Source organism: Lagenorhynchus albirostris, chromosome 1 (assembly GCF_949774975.1).
Source record: "Lagenorhynchus albirostris chromosome 1, mLagAlb1.1, whole genome shotgun sequence".
NCBI lineage: Eukaryota > Metazoa > Chordata > Mammalia > Artiodactyla > Delphinidae > Lagenorhynchus > Lagenorhynchus albirostris.
Genome location: NC_083095.1, coordinates 183978157 through 183997658, shown reverse-complemented (window position 1 = coordinate 183997658; position 19502 = coordinate 183978157). Strand labels below are relative to the sequence as shown.

The following is a 19502-nucleotide window of genomic DNA, read 5'->3' as shown; positions in this document are numbered from 1 at the left end:
AGTATCATTGCTTTACAATGGTGTGTTAGTTTCTGCTTTATAACAATAGCCAGGACATGGAAGCAACCTAAGTGTCCATCATCAGATGAATGGATAAAGATGTGGCACATATATACAATGGAATATTACTCAGCCATAAAAAGAAACGAAATTGAGATATTTGTAGTGAGGTGGATGGACCTAGAGTCTGTCATACAGAGTGAAGTAAGTCAGAAAGAGAAAAATAAATACCATATGGTTAGATACTTTTGATCTGGATTTCGAGTGGTGTGGACTGGGGGAATTTAATAGAGCACTGTATTTCTACACCAGCTGAGGGCAGCAAGGAGCCACAGTCCTTATTCTTAAAAATTCTAGTTAAAGCTTTAATAAGAAAGAAAGAGTCCCCGTTTTTGTCATTCTGCTATGCACGTTTTCCTAAATCTAGCTTCACCGTTTTTGTCAGTTTCTCTGTAAGGACACCCAGTTTAAGCTCAGGTCTCGCTAGATACTGGGGAAGACATGAGAATCCCTGACAGCGTCTAAGGATTATGGAATAATTGGAAATAAAATGTACATAGGGAAAGCCAGTGTAAACAGCATGTATGGGGCACTGTTCTGCAATAAACTTTTCCAACTAATTTTTTTTAAAGGTTTTTTTTTTCTTTTTAAAATTTATTTATTTTGCTGTGTTGGGTCTTTGTTTCTGTGCGAGGGCTTTCTCTAGTTGTGGCAAGTGGGGGCCACCCTTCATCGCGGTGTGCGGGCCTCTCACTATCGCGGCCTCTCTTGTTGTGGAGCACAGGCTCCAGACACGCAGGCTCAGTAGTTGTGGCTCATGGGCCTAGTTGCTCCGCGGCATGTGGGATCTTCCCAAACCGGGGCTCGAACCCGTGTCCCCTGCATTAACAGGCAGATTCTCAACCACTGCGCCATCAGGGAAGCCCCCAACTAATTTTGAATTTAAAATAAATGTGAAAAAGTAGACTTCAGCAGGAAAACCAGACAGCAGAATTTGTCACTTCCCTTGTGCTTATTTATGGCTGCGTTGGGTCTTCGTAGCTGTCCGCCGGCTTTCTCTAGTTGCCGTGAGCGGGGGCTACTCTTTGTTGCCGAGCACGGACTCTAGGCTCACGGGCTTCAGTAGTTGTGGCACGTGGTCTCAGTAGTTGTGGCTCACAGGCTCTAGAGCACAGGCTCAGTAGTTGTGGCGCACGGTCTTAGTTGCCCCATGGCATGTGGGATCTTCCCGGACCAGGGCTCAAACCCGTGTCCCCTGCATTGGCAGGCAGATTCTTAACCACTGTGCCACCAGGGAAGCCCCCCTGTGCATTTTTTAGTGAACTCCAACTAGTCATTTGGGAAACATTTCCCAACTTAGCCGTGTCCCTTTTGCCTACTGGTTATCTAATATCCAAGCATCTGTTACTGAACCAGGTTCGTTTTGCACCAGTTTCTAGAAAAGTTTTTCAAGCCGAAATGCTGAGACCCGAGGTTTGCAGCAGAGAGGAGACGGAAGAACAAAGCCTCAGATCCGCCTCCTGGAAGGCAAGGGGCTTGGGCTATTTACGGGATAAGGCAGCAGGGCGGACTGAGGCATGGGGAGCGTGGGAAAGGCGGTTGGGAAAAGGTGCAGTCAGGTCATCACTGTTATTCTGTGCAGGTGTGGCTAAGCCTCAGGTCTCTGCACGTTCAAAAAGGCAGGCGCTCTGCACAGACCCAGGGTGGTGTCTTCAGCCCCCTGATGTCAAAAAGTCACTTAACCTCGGAGACTCGCGCATGCCCAGTTGGAGGGTGGGTGGTCCTATCCGGTCTTAACCAGTTCACCTCCAAGCAGACACAGCTGACTCCAAGTTCTGGGACAAGAACTCAGGCAAACATCCTATAGCAACAATTAAAACGACCTTGTTAGTGGAGGCAGGTGAAATGGATTTGACTAACGATTACCCACGCTTTCACATTCACTCCGTGTAACAGGCCCAAGTATGGAACGAAGACAGTAGCAGGATGAACTTGACTGCTTATTTTGCTTATGGGACCCCTGGAAAGGTGGGAGCCGATGTCCGCTGGAAACTGATGGGCTGGGATAGGAATATCACTAGATCTTGGCAGAATAAGGAAAAGCCTGGAAGATAACAAGAGCCTGGCTTCACAGTGGGTGAAGGGGATTTATCCTGGGCTTATGTTTATTTCACCAGAGACCCATCTAAAAAGAGTATATGAGGTACTCAAAGCACAGAACAAAACAAATAGAAAGGCTCCTCTTTTTCTATATTTGGGACTAATCATAGGAAAACCAGAAACCTTTGCTCCTGGTATCTGCTTGGAGCTCGCCTCTTTTTTTTTTTTTTTTTTTTTTTGCGGTACGCGGGCCTCTCACTGTTGTGGCCTCTCCCGTTGCGGAACACAGGCTCCGGACGCGCAGGCTCAGCGGCCATGGCTCACGGGCCCAGCCGCTCCGCGGGACGTGGGATCTTCCCGGACCGGACCGGGGCACGAACCCACGTCCCCTGCATCGGCAGGCGGACTCTCAACTACTGTGCCACCAGGGAAGCCCCTGAGCTTTCCCCTTTTAAACCACAGGTTAAATGAGTTTGAAAAGCTTATGATTGCATCAACAAAACATGATAACATTTCCCAAAGCTAATTCTAGTAATACAGCTCAACGGTTCAAACCATCTCAAATTTACCTGTCAAAATCTTTTCTTACTAACCCAACACAACCTGAATTAATCTCTCCTTCAACTCAACTCTTGTAACCATCCCGTATGTATAGTACATACCACCACCTGGCACTTAATACATTTCCTGAAAGTATGGTTTTCCCATTTGTAAATACCCTGCCTTCCTGAATAGAGATAGTGAAGACCCTTGAAGGTCCTGCCTATTCCTTTGGGCACCTCTGTTAGCGCTCACAGTGCCCTCACATATGAGACCCTTGCTATTTATTGCTTATTCAATGTAAGCACCAAACTTCTCATTTTTTTTGGCTGTGCTGCACAGCATGTGGGATCTGAGTTCCCTGACCAGGGATTGAACCCCTGCCTCCTGCAGTGGAAGTGCAGAGTCTTAACCATTGGACCACCAGGGAAGTCCCTCATTTTTGTAACTGTTTCTCTTTCATAAGAGAGTATGTCCCTCTACCCTCCTACACTGTTGGTGGGAATGTAAATTGGTACAACCATTATGGAGAACAGTATGGAAGTTCCTTAAAAAACTAAAAATAGAACTACCATATGATCCAGCAATCCCACTCCTGGGCATATATCCGGAGAAAACTAATTCGAAAAGATACATGAACCCCAATGTTCACAGCAGCATAATTTACAATAGCCAAGACATGGAAACAACCTAAATGTCCATCGACAGATGAATGGATAAAGATGTGGTACTTACATACAATGGAATATGACCCAGCCATTAAAAAGAATGACATAATGCCATTTGCAGCAACAAGGATGGACCTAGAGATTATCATACTAAGTGAAGTAAGTAAGACAGAGAAAGACTAATATCAGATACCACTTATATATGGAATCTAAAAAAATAATACAAATGAACTTATTTACAAAACAGAAACAGAGTCACTGATGTAGAAAACAAACTTATGGTTACCAGGGGGGAAAGGCAGGGTAGTGGGTGGGAGGGATGAACTGGGAGATTGGGATTGACACATACACACTGCTATATATACAACAGATAACTAACAAGGACCTACTGGATAGCACAGGGAACTCTTCTCAATACTCTGTAATGATCTATATGGGAAAAGAATCTTAAAAAGAGCAGATATATATATATATATATATGTGTGTGTGTGTGTACAACTGACTCACTTTGCTGTATGGCAGAAACTAACACAACATTGTACATCAAAAAAGAGAGAGAGCATGTCCCTCTTAAACACACTTGGCCTGTGCAGCCTTGGCTCCGATTTCCGGTTCCTGACGTGTTTTCCCCTGAGTGTTCCAGCCACCTCTCGCTCCACTGCACTCTTCACCTCTTCACCAGTACCTCTTTCACATATGTTGGGGGACAGGGACGCTGGGAAAGGAGGTGACTGTGACTGAGAAGTCTGGTTACTCATCAGAAGCTCCACCATAGGTTTGATTGTGTTGAGTTTGATATCTATTTTTTAGGTGGATATGCTTAAAAATTTTTAACTGTAGTAAAATGCACATAAAATTTACCACCTTAACCATTTCTAAGTGTACATTTGAGCGGTATTAAGTACATTCACATTGTTGTGCAACCATCACTGCCATCTATCTCCAGAACCCTCTTCATCTTGCAAAACTAACCCCCTACTCCTCATTTACCCCTCCCTCCAACCCAGAGTACCACTAGTCTACCTTTTATCTATCTCTATGAATTTGACTATTCTAGGTTCCTCATATAAGTGGGATCATACAGTATTTGTCTTTTTGCAACTGGCTTATTCCACTTAGCATACTGTCCTCAAGGTTCATGTATGTTGTAGCATGTGTCAGAACTTCCTTCTTTTTAAGGCTGAACAGTATTCTACTGAATGGATAGACCACATTTTGCTTATCCATTCATCCATCTGCAGACACTTGGGTTGCTTCCAATTTGTATCGATTGTGAATAAAGTTGCTATGAACGTGGTATACAAATAACCCCTTGAGACCCTGTTTTCAATTCTTTTGCCGAATTTCAGGATCATATGGTAGTTCTATTTTTAATTTTTTGAGGACCCACCACATTGTTTTCCACAGCAGCTGCACCATTTTACATTCCCATCGAAAAATCACAAGGGTCCCAATTTCTGCACATCCTCTCCAACTCTTATTATTTTTGGTATTTTTATAGTAGCCATCCTAATGGGTATGAGGTGGTGCTGGGTTAGATATTTTTGACCAAAGTAAAATTCTTAGCTCAGACTTGTAAGGACAGTTGAAAGTTGACTACCTTACTGAAATAGAGTAGGTGGAGGGAGGTGGTGTACATCTCTATCATCATGTAAATTCCCTCACTGTTCCAACCTGAAAACTTCTCCATCTCACAATACTTTAGTCTTTGGCTAAGACATTGTCTCTGAACTATATCAATTCTATCTTCTTCAGAAGGATACCTTTGGAAGTTCACAGGGACAAAATTATTCCAAATAAACATAAGCCACTCTTGGGTTTTAGTTCTAATGCCATTATCCTGAACAAGGCAGGTCCCACATAGGCTGACCCCCTTTGTCATGTGTTTGCAAGAGGGCTGAGAAGGTTCCCACTTCAAATCATCTTCCACCCATGTCACAAATTCCACCCTAGCCACGAATTTGAGGACAGAGCCTCTTTCTAGACGCTCTCTTTTTTTAAAAAAAATGGGACTTGACTTTATTTTTTAATTAATTAATTAATTAATTATTTTTGGCTATGCTGGGTCTTCGTTGCTGCACGCGGGCTTTCTCTAGTTGCGGTGAGCGGGGGGCTACTCTTCGTTGCGGTGCGTGGGCTTCTCATTGCGGTGGCTTCTCTTGCTGCGGAGCACGGGCTCTAGGCGCATGGGCTTCAGTAGTTGTGGCTCGCAGGCTCTAGAGCACAGGCTCAGTAGTTGTGGCTCACGGGCTTAGCTGCTCCGTGGCATGTGGGATCTTCCCGGACCAGGGCTCGAACCCATGTCCCCTGCATTGGCAGGCAGATTCTTAACCACTGCGTCACCAGGTAAGTCCCTAGACATTCTCTTTTAAAACTCAAGTGCCTCAGGAAGTCTGGCATTAAATCCTAACATCTTAGTGGGACATTTCCTCCTTTTTGATAAGAGAAATGGGACAGCCTTGGGAACAAAGGAAAGACAACAAATGGGGATAGAAAAGCAAAAGGGAAGAGGGTCACGGGAGGTGTGTAACAGTGATGCAAGGTGACATAGGCCAAAACTGGCCTTTCACCAGAACTGGCACTGAGCCCATGTGTACCAGAGCAGTTACATCTGCTGCTGAAATACGGAAAAACCGTCATAACAGTGGGTAGTGAGCCGTCGTCCTGAGCATTTCCATCACCGCCCCCCAGGCCAAGTGCCGCCTCTCCATCCCAGTTGCTCCCACCTCTTTCCTGGGACTCCTCCCCACAACCTCCCAAATCCAGCGGCCAGAGGGGACCTGCCCCAGGACCGTGAGCATGCCAAGCCTCACTAGTTATTCAACATTTTGATGTCACCTGCTTCCAACAACTGTCAAGTGGACAATAAAAGCGAGTCTCAGGATAGATTCTGCTACCGATTCCAACAGCTGTTGGCAAAGGGACAGAGGAGTCAGTCATCTACCCTGGTCTGTTCATCTCAGATCTCTCTCCTTTGCCATCCTGGGGTAGGAAACAGTGATCTGAGAGCAGGTGAGCCTTGTCATTTGGCCTGGCCACAGGCTCCTTGTGAATGAGGGTCCCTGGACCTAGAATGCCACACCATGGGGGTCTGGCGGCCGCTCGCTTCTGTGTTGTGCATGCGAGGAGAGCTGTGGCCACACACTCTTTCTAGCCACAAGCGACCTCTATTAAGGATGGAGCACTGTTTCTAGCTTCCCTTATGGGAATGACAAACCCTCTGGTGCAGATTTAGATAATGGTAGTTAAAGTACTTGAACATGAGTTCCTGGTGGGGATGCTTCAATGCTGACTAATCCCTCCGAGGGTGCAGATTAAATTTAATTTACACGCACCCATATTCTGCACTGTTGATTTTTTTGAGTATCAGCTTTATTGAGGTATTTTGCATATCAGAGGGCTCACCCATTTAAAATACACAAGTCAGTGGCTTTCAGTAGATTCACAGATATGTGCAACCATCACCACAGTCAATTTTAGAACATTTCTGTCACCTCAAAAAAGAAAGCCGGTATACACACAATTCTCCTGAGAACTGTCATTTCTTGGAACAGAGTTGGGTGGGGAGAGGAAGGCCCAGGACTTTTCTCTTAGTTTTTTATTTATTTATTTATTTTTGCGGTACGCGGGCCTCTCTCTGTTGTGGCCTCTCCCCGTTGCGGAACACAGGCTCCGGACGTGCAGGCTCAGCGGCCATGGCTCACGGGCCCAGCCGCTCTGCGGCATGTGGGCGGGGCACGAACCCATGTCCCCTGCATCGGCAGGCGGACTCTCAACCACTGCGCCACCAGGGAAGCCCAGGACTTTTATCTTTTATTTGACTTTGATTGAACCAGGTGAATGCACTCCCCATTCAGAAACTAAAGCAAAATTTTAAAGTAAAAAAAATGAACAGGAAGAAACTGAGAGTGACTCAGAGACTGGTCACTAAGGGGTGCAAGCAAAACTCTCTCTGCCCTTCTCCGGATTTCTGCCCTAGGTCGGGAGTCAGTGATCTTTCTCTGTCAAGGGTCAAAGAGTCAAAAATATTTATTTTTCGCTTCACCGGTCATACTGTGTCTATTGCAACAATTCCGGGAGGCAGCTGGGGACCACAGTAGCCGTGACCCCACGAAGCTCTATTTACAAAAACAGGTGGCCTGTGAGATTTGACCCCAGCTCCTGTTTGCCCCCATGCTCTGGATGAATGCCCGGAGTCAGCAGAGCAAACAAGTCCTTTGCACCTGGGCAAGAAGCATCTGGCCTAGTGGCAGCTGTGCTTGGGGTGCACCCACGGTGCTTCTTTTTTTAAAAATAAATTTATTTATTTTCGGCTGTGTTGGGTCTTCGTTGCTTCACGCGGACTTTCTCTAGGTGCAGCGAGCGGGGTTATTCTTCGTTGGGGTGCACGGGCTTCTCACTGCGGTGGCTTCTCTTGTTGCGGAGCACAGGCTCTAGGCACATGAGCTTCAGTAGCTGTGGCTCGCAGGCTCTAGAGCGCAGGCTCAGTAGTTGTGGCGCACGGGCCTTAGTTGCTCTGTGGCACATGAGATCTTCCCAGACCAGGGCTCGAACCCTTGTCCCCTGCATTGACAGGCAGATTCTTAACCACTGTGCCACCAGGAAGTCCCCGCATAGTGCTTCTTTAGGACAGAGAAGGTGCCGTGAGCCTGGCCCTGCCCAGGGCAGAGTGTGGCTTGCTTTCACGTGTGATGGATGGCTGTTCCCTTTTCTGCTTTTCTTTTTAAAAAATGTATTCTTGGGCTTCCCTGGTGGCGCAGTGGTTGAGAGTCTGCCTGCCGATGCAGGGGACATGGGTTCGTGCCCCGGTCAGGGAAGATCCCACATGCCGCGGAGCGGGCTCGCTGAGCCTATGCTCTGCGATGGGAGAGGCCACAACAGTGAGAGGCCCACGTACTGCAAAAAAAAAAAAAAAATGTATTCTTATTTTATAAAATTGAAATATAATTGCCATATACCATTGTATTACTTTTAGGTGCACAACATAATGATGATTTACATATATACTGCAAAGTGACTGCCATAAATTTAGTTAACATCCTTATTTTTTTCCTTGATGCGGCCCATTGTTGATCTCAATTAAGTTAGGGACACCCCCGAGACCTGTGGTGTAGTCTGTAGCCCAGAAAGGAGCTCCTCTGAGGTGCAGAGGAGATGCTGATAGAGTCACAGAATCCACTTAATTATATACATCAATGTCCATCAAAACTCTTGGTTACAAACAACAGACACAGATCATGACCATAGGCAACAGTCATGCGCCGTGCTGGCAGGCTCTCTAGGGCTCAGAAACATGCAGGCAGCCAGGAGGCCCGGCATGCAGTGGACAAGAGCACACACGAAAGATGGGCTGGGCCAGTGGCCGCAGCAAGAGCTGTGACCCTCCCACCCCCACCCCTGACCCTGGGGCCCCTGCTCTGGAGCCAAGACCTGGGGACAAGCTCTGGGGACAGAATGTGAGCCACATGCCACCTGCTGGCTGCCACCGAGGCGGGGAGAGAGAGGACACCGGCTTAGAGACGGCCAATATTTGTTACCGGTCTGAGACAATTTTTAAAAATTGTGGCAATGTGTGGAGGTATCTCTAGTGGAAAGAAGGAGTTAGGGGCCAAAAGGATATACATAAAAGACCTAACTTTTGTCTAAGTCACTGATTTTGTGTCTCATTTCCAGAACAAAAGGCCTCAAAGAACATAGACTTTATTAGGATAAATGTGGTCAGTGGTGTCTTCAACTCCCAGAATACATTTTTTAAAAACTTTTTGATGCTACTATTTCTCTTTTAGTATTTATTTGTTTATTTGGCTGTGCCAGGTCTTTGCTGCGGTGTGCAGGATCTTCAGCTGCGGTGTGCAGGATCTTCAGCCACGGCGTGCGGGATCCCCAGTTGTGGCATGCGGGATCCAGCTCCCTGACCAGGGATCAAACCTGGGCGCCCCCGCAATGGGAGCATGGAGTCCCAACTGCTGGACCACCAGGGAAGTCTCTGACAGAGTACATTTTACTATCTATGTTTTGTGGAGTTTAACATATTTTCATATGCATTTCCTCACTGGACAAGCAGGACGGTACGGTGGAAAGATGAGCTTGGAGGTCAGACAAACTTGCATTTAATTCCTGGCTCTGATATTAAATAGCTGTGTGACCTTGGGCAAGTTACTTAACCTCTCTGGGTCTCAGAATGCTCATTTGAAAAATGGAATTAATAAGGCCTGTCTTTGAAAGTAAAAATATCCAGCTTGTTGGTGGAATATCAAAAGAGATCATACAGTGTAGTAGGCATTCAACAAGTGTTAGTTATAATGCTTTTTTTTTAATATTTAATTTTATTTATTTTTGGCTGCATTGGGTCTTCATTGCTGCTTGTGGGCTTTCTCTAGTTGTGGCGAGCGGGGGCTACTCTTCGTTGTAGTGCACGGGCTTCTCTTTGCGGTGGATTCTCTTGTTGCGAAGCATGGGCTCTAGGCGTGCGGGCTTCAGTAGTTGTGGCTTAGTTGCTCTGTGGCATGTGGGATCTTCTCAGACCAGGGATCGAACCCGTGTCCCCTGCACTGGCAGGTGGATTCTTATCCACTGCACCACCAGGGAAGTCCCTATAATGCTTATTAATCCTCACAAATGTGAGATATGAGGACAAACATGTGTTGCCCCATTTTTGGTAATCCATTCTCTGAAGAGTAATTTAGTTGGTTTGTGCAAGAGATGAGACTGGAAAATCCCGGAGTTCTAATTCCTAGATCAGACGCTTTCTATCACACCACACTCAGAATACCTGCTGCTGGTGTTTACTTATAATCACAAAGAAAATCATGGTTGTGGTTTATTTTCCTTGGTAGAATGTAGAGGAAGTGTCTGTGTGAGCTCTGATTCCTTAAGTCTCAGAACTGGACGCAAAAACTTCTGCACTGACTCTGTTGGGGAGTGAAACCCCAGGAGACGAGAGTGAGGGAGAGGAGGGGAGGCTGGGAAGGAGAGGGAGCAGTGGCCAGATGGCTGGTGTGACACTGAACCAGCCACAGCTTCACAACAGAACAGCCTGCAGCTTGGTCACAGGGACATCTACAGAGAGGGCCTGGGGAACTTCTGCCGTCGGAGGATGGTGTGGGGCAGCAACGGAGCAATTTAACTGCTGACTCTTTCCCTTATCCCGGGGGATAAAGATGGCATGGTCAATTAAATTTGGGGAATGCTAAATAAAAACAGATTTTCCAGCTGCAGGCCTTGTCAGAGCCTTTAATATGCTCCTGTGCATTGTGAATCTGGCACAAAGGAGGAGAACAGAGTCTATATAGTACTCCCCAAATTTGACCCTGGAAGCCTTTCATCTTGGAGTATCTTGTAGTAGAGGGTGTCCAAACTTTGGGGAACCTACACCCTACAATATTCCCCAGTGCTGGGCTGTTACTGGGAGTGACAGGATGATGCCCTCTCCCTCCGGTGAGATGCATTTTGGCATCTGGTGGGAGGAAGAGGGTCAGGGGTCTTGCCTGCTATTTACCAGTCCTTTTGGTTCCCCAGGCCTGTCGTGTAGGACTTAGCCTAACAGAGTCCCCTCGCACCCGAGTCTTGCCTGCAAAGCTGTCCCCACAAGTTGGGCAAGACAAGTTGAGGGGGACTGTGTGCCTGTTTTCCTTTAACACGGCTCAGCCCTGGCCCAAGCTTCTTGATGTGACTTAGTTTCTCTCCTCCCTGGGCCTGCCTTATGTCGTGCCGAGCTGTCCAGACTGTGGAGAACCCAGGATATAAGCCTTATATTCACAGGATTCCTGGATGGCCAGGGACCCCAGTCAGCTTGGCCCACACTTCTTGTCCCATAGACCTTGTCTGTATGCTCTTCCATGGGCCTTGCCTTTCTGTTCCCCCAGAGAGCCCATCCTGAAACCAGAAAGCAGCTCTGTATTTCATCTCCAGAGAGATAGCGCACCTTTGTTGAGAAAAATGCACAACTTTCTAGGTGCCACTGCAGACCTAGGTTATCGATAATACCTCTGTCCTTGCAAAATTAAAAAACAAATTTTTTAATTGAAGTATAGTTGAATTATAACGTTGTGTTAATTACTGCTTTACAGAAAAGTGATGCAGTTATACATATATATACATTCTTTTTCACCTTCTTTTCCATTATGGTTCATCACAGGATATTGAATATAGTTCCCTGGGCTATACAGTAGGACCTTGTTGTTTATCCATTCTACATAAAGCAGTCTGCATCTGCTAATCCCAGACTCCCAATCCATCCCTCTCCAAGCCCCCCTCCCCCTTGGCAATTACCAGTCTATTCTCTAGGTCCCTGATTCTGTTTCTGTTTCATAGATACGTTCATTTGTGAAAGACATTAATTTTTCAAATTACACACACAAAGACTCTTAGAGGTTGAGGCCCAATGTTGGTATTATTTAAAATAATTTATTTTATTTATTTATTTTGGCCACACCATGAGGCATTCGGGATCTTAGTTCCCCAACCAGGGATCGGACCGGTGCCCCCTGCAGTGGAATTGTGGAGTCTTAACCACTGGACCGCCAGGGGAGTCCCCAGTGTTGGTATTTTTAAAGCACCAGGGAGATCTGAATTCATAGTCAAGTCTGCGAACCACATCTCTAAACCCTCTAGAGTAAAGCTAATGTATATCCATCCATCCCAAGAGTGAGAACGTTCAAGTCTCTCCATCTGACAGAAGTCCAGGCTCTTTCCCACTGTACGTCACGGGTCCTGTAGGCAGCCGTACAATCTGCCTTGGTTGCATCTTTGGGAGGTTAATCTTGGGACCATGGCCTAGTGAGATTAGGGTTTGCGCTGGAACCTGGCCTCGGTGAGTTGGGTCCGTCAGCAGGCTGGGTCAAGTCTTCAGTTCCTAAAGTGGTTGTAATTGCTAAGCTGTTGTCACCATGCAGAGCAGTAAACCCTTGGGGGTGGGCTTCCCACCTTCAAGTGTCACCTTCAGGACAGGGGCTTCAAGCCACTCTGACTGGGAGGCTTTTTAAATCCCTGACGGGTCAACTTCTGAGCAGTGAAGGCTAGGGGTGTGGTGTACCAGTAACCCAGGCACCAAGATGCTACTCCCAAAGCCTGGGGCAGCTTGGAAAGTGGGCAGTGGTTCAGTCTCATGGGTCAAAGGCAAGAGGCTGTTGAGGAAGGTGGGAGCCAGTGAGTCTGGGTCACACAGCTCAGGCTCGTACGGTTAGGGCACAGGTGACCGTGGCGGCACAGGGCGCTCCAGAGTGGAAGCTACGTGCTCTGCTCTAGTTGCTGCCACGGGTAGTAGAACAAACGTCCTTCACTTTGTTTCTTTGCGTGGAGAGGAGCCCCAGGTGACTCTCAGTCTAGGGTCTTAAGCCCAAGCTATGACAAGTCTCAGCAGTCTTAAAGATCAGCTCTTGCTGTTTCCACTGACAAGAAGCCCAAGGGATGCTGGGTGAGGACCTGCCCAAGACCCCCCTTCACTGACCTGAAACATCCCTCCAGCCCCTCTTCTTCCTCCTCTACCCCTCCAACCCCTCCGCGTCCCATAAGACCTGCCAAAGTGACTAATTTTCACAACAGTGAAGATCTACCCATTCCAGGTGATTGATCTCCTTCCAGAAAAATGGGCCCAACTCACCTTTCCCTTACATCACTAACTTACTTTACTCACCCCTACTCTAAAGGGATTCCTCAGCAAACCAGGAGAACCTGTCACGGTGGAACACCTTTCTGGCTACCTACACTGTTGTGGCTTCTCATCAGCAACGATTACACCATCATGTTCTCCATCTTTCATAACATTTCCAATAGGTACACACTCTTCTCTCACACATACACCATCATGTGTGCCCTGCTGTTTTATTTAGACTGTTTCCACTTTTCACTTTTGTAAGTATAGATACTTTAAACCTCGGTGCACATGAGTCTTTGTAATAGGTGTGGGATTTTGGTTGAGGGTTAGGGATAGTACTTCGGTGTGAGAAACACAAAAGGTGGCAAAGAGGAGAGGTGGGAAAAAATATAATGTAATTTTAGATGACTCGTGAGTAATTAGAAATCTCTGAATTCAGAGGGATATTAATATGTTTAGCTGACACAGGACAGACATTGACCAATCAGAATCAAGGCCAGCTGTGGGAGCAGAGCAGGGTTCCCCACTGGGCCAAGCATCGTCCCCTTGGATAATGGACTATGGAAAGTAGGAGTCCTGTGAGGTAGCCTGGGGTACCCGGGGCAACAGTGGGTGAGAGATGGCTCAGGAAAGTGGATACTGAACAATTGATAAGGAAGTATTTTGATATTTCAGTAACTTGTTTTAGCCATAACAGGGCTTGCCTGCTGAATATCAACTCAGATATTCACAGCAGTCCTCCATGCAGCTGTAGAATACCCCATGCCCTTTTCAGAGCTTTCTCCGCTAATGTGTCATATAGCCTAGTGGTGATGGTGGAAGGCAAATGCTTCTTGGCTTCCTTGCATGGCATGTGGGGAAAGCAAGACACAGAGAAAGGGTTATAGTTTTCTCTATAAACTCAAGGACGTCGTTGGTCACACTGAGAACAGAACATTAGCCTAGTGATGCCGATTGCACTGAATGGAGACATCTCCTGCCAGACTTAATTTCAGGAGGAGACTTCTAGACACCATTTTCATAGGGACTGATAATATTTCCATGGTACATGAGGGAAAGAGCTATAAAGAAGCTCTATGACACGCTGGCTAGGTGCTTAGAGAAATGAATGTCTTTCACAGGAAAATAAGAAACCAGGAAGGTTTTAGAAATGTTGTCCTGACTCACGAAGCCCTCACTTTCCACACCCACCTGTGTCAACACAGTCAGATCCAGAGGCACTTCAAATGAGTTGAAACTTTATATTTTGCAAACTTTCACTCTCTTGCCCAACAAATAAGCCTTCACATTCATATCTATAGGGTGTTTCCTTCTCACTGAGGAGGCGGCAGGAAAGGTGTCCATCTACGTGCTCTGTGAGGGCTCCTGAGGGGGCCGAGGTCTGAGGACCTCCTGCTTCCAAGGGTCATGAGTCCCCTTTTTGGTACAATCCTTAACCCACCTCTACCACACGGGGAGGTGCTCAGGGGTAGAATTAGTCCATTGAAAATGAAGTGAAATGAAAGAACATAATATATTCTTAGTATTAGCTATAGACAACGGGTTTTTCTATATTTAGTTCAGGATAACACTTACAGTTGGGCCATGGCATCTGGTGACCTCACCTGCACGGACCCACTCCCTAAGGATCATTTCCACTTACATGAGTTATGCCCGCTTTCCCTGGTGAATCAAATGAGATGCTGAGTCAGTGCCCTTGTCAAAGTTAAAACTGCACCAGAAAAAGCAAGGGAGAATTTATTCAAGACTATTGCAGTAGGGACTTCCCTGGTGGTCCAGTGGTTAAGAATCTGCCTTCCAATGCAGGTGACGCAGGTTCGATCCCTGGTCGGGGAACTAAGATCCCACATGCTAGGGGACAACTAAGCCTGCATGCCTCACAGCTACTGAGCCCACATGCTCGGGAGTGCCCCGTCCCCATGCCACAACTAGAGAGAAGTCCGCGTGCCGCAATGAAGAGCGCGCACGCTGCAACGAAAGATCCCGCATGCTGCAACGAAAGATCCCGCATGCCGCAATGAAGATCCCGCGTGCCACAACTAAGACCCGACACAGCCAAATAAATTAAAAAATAAAACATAAAAAGACTATTGCAATAGAGGAGAGAGACTGATCTCAACTCTACTGAAACAAAGGGCTGGAGATTTTTTTTTCCAATTGAAGTATAGTTGACTTAGAATATTATATTAGTTTCAGGCGTACCACATAGTAATTTGATACTTTTATAGAATATACTCCATACAAAGTTATTATAAAATATCAACTATACTCCCTGCACTGTACATTACAGCCTTATACCTAGTAGTTTGTGCCTCTTAATTTCCTTCCCCTATCTTGTTCCTCCCCCTATACCCTCCCCTCTGGAAACCACTAGTTTGTTCTCCGTATCTGTAAGTCTGTTTTTGTTTTGTTATATTTGTTCATTTGTTTGACTTTTCAGATTCTACATATTAGTGAAAACATACAGTATTTGTCTTTCTCTGCCTGACTTATTTCACTAAGCAGAATACCCTCCAGGTCCACCTATGTTGCTACCAATGGCAACATTTCGTTCTTTTTTATGGCTAAGTAATACCCCATTGTGTATATATACCCCATTTTGTTTACCCATTCATCTGTTGATGGGCATTTAGGTTGTTTCCATATCTTGCCTATTGTAAATCATGCTGCTATGAACATTGGGGTGCATGTATCTTTTTGAATTAGTGTTTTTGTTTTCTTTGGATAAATAACCAGGAGTGGAATTGCTGGATGGTATGGTAGACGTGGAGAGGTTTTAGAGCTAGGGTAGGGGGAATCACAGGCCACCTGTGTTTGCTAATTGGCCGTCACAATTGGAATAAAGTGCCCATCAAAGTCAGGTGCCTACCCTCCCACAGAGGGCAAAAATGCTATCTCCTCTGGTGTGAGATAGAAGTGCTATCTCCTTTGGTGTTTTCATTTCAAAAACATGATTCCCAGGTCCTTGAGAAAGACACTTCCTGGCTTGAATGTCTGGCAAGAGGTTAGAAGATTTGCATACATTTCAAAGGTGCAGGGTAAGCATTTACAAGCGCACGTTTTCTAAATTAAATGTTCTTACAAAAGGGAGGTCAGGGGCTTACAGTCAGAAAGAAACCTGTCTAAATTTCAGTCAAACTGAGGGGAACATGAAGGCCATCTTGGTTGCCCTCTAAGACAACCCACAAATGAACCACAGAATTCATGTCTGCTGCTTGAGAAGGACCCTGAACCCGGTGATACATAAACTTGGAAATTTCAGGTCCCTGGGGAGGTCCCTTCTTATGAATAGCCCATTGAAGTGAGCTCATAAATGTTTCCCTTTAATGCCCTCACCCCAGAGTATTTTCCTTGATTAATGTTTATTGAAACATTTATGCGTCAGTTCGGTGCCAGAGACCATCTCAGGTATGAACAAGGTGGAAACTCCTCCTCAAAGAGACCTCACGGCATTGAAGGAGACAGACAAGTAAATGAACATCTTAGTTATAATGTGAGAGTTCCTCAGAAGTTAAACATGGAGTTACCATATGTTCCAACAATTCTACATCTAGGTATCCACCCAACAGAAATGAAAACCTATGCCCACACAAAAACATGCACAAGAATGTTCATAGCACCATTATTTATAATAGCCAAAAGGTAGAAACAACCCAAATGTCCATCGACCAATGAATGGATAAATAAAATATGGTATATCTGTACAACATGGCATTATTTAGCAATAAGAAGGAATGAAGTCTGCATGCATGCTACAACATGGATGACCCTTGAACACTGTATTTGAAGTGAAAGAAGTCAGTCACAAAAGCCGCACAGGGTATGATTCCATTTAGGTGAAATATTCAGAAGAGGCAAATCCACAGAGACAGAAAGCAGGTTAGTGGTGGCCCAGGGCTTTGAGGGTTGGGGAAAATGAGGAGTGACTGCTAATGCGTATGGAATTTCTTTTGGGGAGTGATGAAAGTGTTCTAAAATTGACCGTGGGGATGGGATAGTATATTCACAAAATTACGGTTGTGGGAAGATGGGAAGAACACTGGATTTGACATCAGAAGACCTGGTTTGAATCCACAGATCACTGGACTTGATTTGTCCAATGACACACCCCTTGAACTTCCTCTGTTTTCTCCACCTCACAGAATGATCTTACCGTCCATCCACCCAGTTACCCAAACTAAAAACTCAGGAGCCACCTGAAATGCACACCTCCCAATCCGTCACTCCCTTGAGCTAATAAGTCGTCAAGTCTCACTGATTCTATTTCTTCAATCTTTTTAAAGATCTGTCCTCTCCATTCCTGAGCTTCACCTGGACGAATGCAACAGCCTTCTCTCATTGTCTCCACTTTAGTCTAATCCCTCTCACCCTCCACATCACGGGTGTGGTGTTCCTAAAAAAAACCCTCATGTCACTTCCCTGATCAAAATCATTCAATGGTTCATTGTGTCATGAGAGCAAACACATATACAATGGTCTGTGCATGCCAGGCACTGCTGTAAGAACCGTGGATGCATTGTCTCCAATCCTCATATCAATCTGTGTGACAGAGGAGAGAATTGGGCACAGAGAGGTAAAATGACTTGCCCAAGGCCATGCAGCTGGTTCAGTCCAGAGCTGGGGCTGAACTGGGGGACTGGCCCTGGGATATGTGCTTACAGCTGCCATACTAGTCTTACAAGGATGGAGGCCAGACCCCTTACACCGTGACCTAGGCCCTGGCTACCTCCAGCCCCTCCGTGTGCTCCCGTGCTCTGCTATTGCTCATTGCCTGCAATTTCTCAAAAGGGCTTCATTTCTCTGGGCCCTTTGACAATGCCTTCCGTCTAACTGGGCTCTGGAAACCCTCATCTTTCAGGCTTCATCTCAGCCATCAGTGCTTCTTTAAAGTCTTCCTGACCTTCCCCCAACCCCCATGACCCCTACAGATGAGTATCCTGAAGCTGTTTCCATATTGTGTAATATATGTGTATATACACGTTTTTGTTGTTGTTGTTGAATATTTATTTGGTTGCACTGGGTCTTAGTTACGGCAGGCGGGCTCCTTAGTAGTGGCATGCGTGTAGGATCTAGTTCCCTGACCAGGGATCAAACCCGGGGCCCCTGCATTGGGAGCGTGGAGTCTCAACCACTGCACCACCAGGGAAGTACCCTATACACGTGTTTTTGTAATAGCTTTTTTGAGGTGTTGATCACATACCATGCAATTCACCCACGTAAAGTGTACAATTCAATGGGTTTTAGTATATTCATAAAATTATAGTTGCATTAGAATCATGCTTTTGCCTTGCGGTGGGTGGCTTGTTATACTCTGGAGTATGATGTCACGAGGAGGCCACCTCTGCAGCACAGCCAGGTGCAGTGAGCAGCCCCAGAGGTGGGCAAGCTGAAGGTGCAAAATGAAAGAGGGTGGGAAGTGTAGACACCAAAGGGTCTAGAGGGAGAGAAAGCTCTGGAAGAACTGAGAGATCATACTTTGAGACCAGCCGTGGCCAGACCATTCCTTGGAGCACATCAGTGTAGCCGATAGAAATCTCAGGCCACCAGCCTTGGTATGTAAGAAATGTAAGCTTGTTTTTTCCAGAACAAAGCTTACATCCCATTGCAAGCCTCCATCCTCCATTCAGTGAATTCTGGATCTCCTGCCCTTTTCTTCCGGGCTGGGTCTGAGAGAACTTCCTAGGGCTTGAGATTCTTCCCTAAGCCTTTCTGCGTGGACAGTGGATGCACAGTGTCCGACCTGAGGTGGAAGGTACTTCGGAAACGTTGGGCAGATTTACTAAAAGCTGGTGAGCGTGTGACTAGCACAGGTGCCTGGCTTAGAGTAGGTGTTAGATAAATATTCATGGTTGAAATGAATGGAACTAAAAAAGGCAGCAAGAAGAATTAGTGTATCAAGGATGTCACAGGTATTTCACACACCCACTTTCTCACCCACAAGTCCCATCAACATCGCTCTGTCTCCTGGCCCTTCCCTCTTTCAAGTGACAGCTAGTCAATCTGACAGATGAATCCTTGCTGATGTGTCCTCATGGGTATTGCCCCTCCTGGGTTGATCATGCAGAACCCACCCGCACCTGGTTAAGTGAGGTCAGCCAGTGTCGAAGGGGAGCCCTCTGTGTGCTCACAGCCACCGAGAGCTGGCAAAGGTGTCAGTCGCACTTCCCTCCACTGGAAAACAACCCATTTATTTTGTTGGCTGTGCCTTGCTTATTTTTCCGCTATTAACATTCTTTTCCTGCCAATGGTCCAAGTACATGTGGGATGTTACTACGTGTCTGATGAAAGGGGAGCTTCATGTGGGTGGGTCTAGGGATGGTCACTATTAGGACGATTCTAAACAATGCCCAAAGGCAACTCTTTGGACGGTTCAAACTACATGACAGTGTCAAGAACAAAGCTCCTAAGGGACTGGGCTCTGATGGCCCCGTAGGGCTCGGATTCCATCAGCATTTCCATTTCTGGGAATGCATTTCCTCCCCTACACGGGGTGTGCCGTGAGAAGCATGCCCAGAGGAGGGGCTCTTTACACACGGTGCTCCACCTCTCTCCCGTGGAAGGCTGACTGCCTCTCTTTCTCGATGTCTTGGAAGGGCTCG

At 46.3% G+C, this 19502-nt stretch overlaps 1 protein-coding gene across 1 annotated transcript in view; it reads right to left on the bottom strand.

The window, feature by feature from the left end:
• The window catches only part of MCM10 (minichromosome maintenance 10 replication initiation factor), a 102614-nt gene that overhangs the window by 26457 nt on the left and 56655 nt on the right, over nucleotides 1-19502 (bottom strand). The window lies entirely within an intron of this gene.